This window comes from Theropithecus gelada, chromosome 10 (genome assembly GCF_003255815.1).
Source record: "Theropithecus gelada isolate Dixy chromosome 10, Tgel_1.0, whole genome shotgun sequence".
In the NCBI taxonomy this organism is placed as follows: Eukaryota; Metazoa; Chordata; class Mammalia; order Primates; family Cercopithecidae; genus Theropithecus; species Theropithecus gelada.
The window spans coordinates 11,762,570-11,767,508 of record NC_037678.1 but is presented as its reverse complement, the minus strand read 5'-3'; positions in this window follow the sequence as shown (position 1 = coordinate 11,767,508).

Genomic DNA, 4,939 nt, shown 5'->3' with positions numbered 1-4,939 from the left:
ATAGAGAGAGCCCATGTACCCTTTACCCAGCTTCCTTTAATGGTAACATCCTACGAGAGTAGAGTACAACATCACAACTGGGATGTTAACACTGATACTGTCTTATTTAGGTTTTCCTAGTTTTACTTGTAGTCGTGTGTGTGTTTGTGTGTGTGTATATTTGTGTGTGTAATGTGTGTGTGTAGGTATAGGTGTGTGTATGTGTGTGCATGTGTGTGCATGTGTGTTTGTGTGTATGTGTGTGCATGTGCGTGTATGTGTATGTGCATATATGTTTGTGTATGTATGTGCATGTGGGTATGTGCATGTGTGTATGTGTATATACATGTGTGTAATGTGTGTGTGTGCATGTGTATGTGTTGTGTATGTGTGTGTATTTGTGTGTGTGTGTGAGAGAGAGAGAGAGAGATTTAATTGTAGGCAATTTTATCACATGTGTAGGTCTAGTGACCTTAAAAAAATTTTTCCCCCTCTGTCTGGATTTTCAGTCATTCAGTTTCATTTCCAGATATGTCTGGTAATTTTTTTTTATTGAATGCCAAACTTTGTGTAACAAAAATATAATGTGAGAGTTTGGATGGCGTTGTTCTCTTCCTCCAGAGAATTTACTTGGCTTCTGGCAAGCTGCTGGTGAAGAGGCAGACACCTTAATTCAATCAATGAATGGGATGCTTGGAAACTGCCATTCTGTGTGTGGGAGGGCTGTACTATTTCCCTACTTGAGTGTATAACCCACTAAAAGCCTGGGTCATTTACCAGAGCTCCTCATCCTAAACTTCAGTTTTTACCTGGAAGCTGTAGTTCTCATTGTCATGTAATTTCTTGAAGATATTAACTGACTGCTCAACTTAGCCATTTGTTGTTAGTGGATAGGGGCCATAAGAGGAAGGCTGCTGCCCCAGAATCCAGGCTCACCTCTCTGAACTTCTCTTCTCCCTGGGATCTTTGTCCCTCAACTCTGGCTTGTCTTGATATCTCTCCAATGCCTTCCTTGGATGCCTTCCTTTATTTTTTTTTGAGATGGAGTGTTGGGATTACAGAGGTGAGTTACTACTGCACCCGGCCAGAGAATGGATTTTAAGAGAGGAAACTGCATTTTTAGGAGACAATGGTGGCTTGGAACAGAGTGGTAGCAAAGTGGAGAGGAGTGGACGTGGGTTGAGATATGGGTTAGTGGTTGAGTCAATGGGCAATGGATTGAATAGATGGGCAAGAGAAAAAGAGAAGTCAATGAGCAACCGGAATTGAGCCTATTTATTTGAGCCTATTTATTGGGAAGGGGGCGAGTGGGGCAGGGAGAGGAAGATGAAGTACTTAGTTTTGGATACATGCATTTTGAGACTCCTATCGGGCAACCTGCATATGCAAATGTGGAGTTCAGGGAAAAAAATCTTGGAGGGAGTCAAAACCATGGGCCTGGATGAGATTTCCTAGGGAAAGCATCTAGGTAGAAAGCATAAAGAGACCCAGAACTGCGCCCTGGGGTACTGCAGCATTTAGGGACCAGGGAGATGAGGAGGTATCAGAAGGAGCCTGAGAAGGAATGGCCAGTGAAATAGAGCAGTGGTTCTCAAAGTTCGGTCCCGGGACCAGCAGCCATAGCATCATCTGGCACTTGTTAGAGAGGCAGGCTGTTGGCCCCCCGCCCCAGATCTACTGCCTCAGAACCTCCAGGGTGGGGCCCAGCGGTCAGCGACCAGTGCTTTAACTCGCTCCAGGCTATTGTAATGCAGGCTACAATTTGAGAACCACTGAGATGAAAGACAAACCAGGACAGGATGTGTTTTGGAAGGCAAGAGGATAAATTTTTCAAGAAGGAAGGAGTGTGTTTGATGCAGCTGAGAATGTGGCTAAGACAATGGCAGAGGCCTGGCCATTGGATTTTGCAACATGGACGTTATTGTTGGCCTGGACAGGTGAGACTTTGGTGGAGTGGGAGTGTCGGGGGAACAGCAGCCTCATGGGAACTGGACAAGGTGTGAATGAAGGTGGGATGAAGTGGCATAACAACTGTAGACCTAGCTGGCTGTGGTGGCTCACGCCTGTAATCCCAGCACTTTGGGAGGCCAAGGCAGGAGGATTATTTTGAGCTCAGGGGTTTGAGACCAGCCAGGCCAACATGGCGAAACTCCGTCTCTACTAAAAATATAAAAATTAGCCAGGTGTGGTGGCAAGTGCCTGTAATCCCAGCTACTCTGGAGACTGAGGCAGGAGAATCACTTGAACCCGGGAGGCAGAGGTTGCAGTGAGCCGAGATGGTGCCACTGTACTCCAGCCTGGGTGACAAAGCGAGACTCTAAAAAACAAAAACAAAAAACCCCAAAACTCCCAAAAAACTGTAGACCCACTGTCTAGCAAAGGGTTAACTCAGCAGGCTTGGGCTGATCGAACCCTGCACATTCCAAAGAAAGGATTGGGCCTGGAGCAGCTCCCCAGCAGGCAACTTCCAAACCCTTGGAAGGTCCTGCCTGATGAGACTATCTTTGTTTACCTTGGGCCATGCCAGATAATTTATGCTGACAAAGTATTTTATGGCAAATGCCCTTAGTCACACTGTATCAGTCTGACCTCTGGAGAGGGGTCCTTAGACTGAGTAGTTAAGATTAGTCATATGGGTCCTCCATTACATAATCATCCCCCAGTATAGACCCTGGACACCAAGACTGGGGCGAGCTTCCCTGATGGACAAGTCTCATGCATGTGTCATACATCATTGCTGAGAGAATGAAGTGCTGTCCGTAGGACTTTGGGACAGAACAACTGGAATTCTGCTCCTGGTCTGTCCTGGATTCCACCCTATATGCCTTTCTCCTTGGCTAATTGGCATCTATATCCTTTCAATGTAATAAACCATAACCATGAGTTTAGCGGCTTTTCTGAGTTCTGTGAGTCCTTCCAGTGAATCATCAAACCTGAGGGTGGTCCTGGGAACCCCTGATACACCTGATTTTTCAAGAAGTTTTGCAGTGAAAGGAGAAAAGGAATGAGTGACAGCTGCAGAAGGTATTGGCTCGAGGCGGGATTCTGTGTAAGAAAGGAGATACTGGGGCAGGCTTGGAGGCCCATCGAAATGACAAAGTAGATAAGGATAGGTTGGTAATGCAGGAGAAATGTTGTTGAGAAGACAAAGTGGAAGGGGATCCATTACACAGTGCCTCTGATAGGAGCAGCGACAGTTTATTCAGAGTAACTGGGGGAAGCCAGAAAATCTGGGTACAGTGCGGGTTTGCAGGCAGACTTGGTGGTGGGGTGATGGGGGAAGACTGAACTAATGGTTTTCTCAATGAACTAGGAGGTGAGGCCACCCTTGAGTGTGCAGGGCTGGGAGTGGAGGGCTGTAGATTTGAGGAGAGAGGGGATATGATATAGTCACTTTGGAGAACAAGACCCCAAACAAGGAATGTGTACTAAGATTGCAGGCCAGGATTGGAGATCTCTGGCCAAGGACTAAAAATGAGAGTCAGGCTGGGCGCGGTGGCTCACACCTGTAATCCCAGCACTTTAGGAGGCCAAGGCGGGTGGATTATTTGAGGTCAGGAGTTTGAGACCAGCCTGACTAACATGGTGAAACCCTATCTCTACTAAAAAAAAAATACAAAAAAATTAGCTGGGCATGGTGGCATGTGCCTGTAGTCCCAGCTATTCGGGAGGCTGAGGTAGGAGAATCACTTGAACCTGGGAGGCGGAAGTTGCAGTGAGCCAAGATTGCGCCACTGCACTCCAGCCTCGGACACGGAGTAAGACTCCGTATCAAAAATAAATAAATAAATAGAAAAGAAAATGAGAGTCAACACACATCAAAATCTGTGCTTTTTCACATCTGCGTTCAATTGTGCAGGTGCTGGCACGAAGCAGGTGGACAGCAGGATTTCACCAGGGTTGGACCTTGCCAGCTGAGTGGGACAGAGGGAGACGGAGTGTTTGCAAGTAAACTGGTGCAAGAGAGGATAAACAAGGCATAGCTGCCTGTAGCTTAATTTTGCTCAGTGGTAATTAAAATATTTTTATTTTAAAACAAATCTGGATTCATTCTGGAGTAGAATGAAAAAAGCACATGAATTTTTCAGATAACTTAGCAGACTTCAAAGGCAGTTTCCCTGTTTTAAAGTGCCACTTCCAGGGATACCTACCCCCCTGGTCCTCATGTGGTGAATCTACTCTTGTTGGAAGTTTGCGAAGCTTTGGAAAAGTCTGGAAAGCCCTGTCCTGCCGGTGTGATCCCCTGTCTCCTGGCTAGCACCCTGACTTTTCACAGAGATCATCTGAGGACGGCATCCAACCAAGAACAGTGACAGTATTGAGAGAGGAGGAGGATGAAGCCTTTGTGGCTCTAAGATGGTGTGTGCAGGGAGGGCTGGGGACTAATCAAGACCCTCTTAAGGATGGGGCGGGTGCTGCAGGGGTGGGGTGGGGTAGCTGACCCTGATGCTGGTCTTAGAGTCCAGTCTAGAGGCCAAACATATCAGAGGAGTCTGGGTAGTGTGGGGAAGGGAGCGGCTGAAATACAATAACCAGGGTCCCTCACCCCCGCCCCCCTCCCTAGGACCCCAAGAGATGAAACACTCTGGGGGTCCAGGCAAGTGACTGGGACAGACTAGGTCCCAGGAAACAAGTCAGGGGCCCAGATCCCAGAACTAGAGCATAAGATGTGGACGGGGTATTGGGAATGAGGCCGAAGCCCAGTTATCAGAACTGGGACACGTTCCATGTGGGACTTGGGTTCTTTACATCCTTCCTGCATAAATTCTGGGAAATGGGGTGTGTCTAAGCCTGGAACAGGGAGAACTTGACAGCTGGGAGGCATATTTAGGGGCACGTGTGGCCTTGGGGCAGTCCAGGATCAGGCATCTCCTCTGCCTTTCCCTGCTGCCCTGTCCGAAGCAGCCCCCTCCTTCCTGCCCAGCACCTCCCAGGGCAGCCCCATCCCAAAAGAAGAACC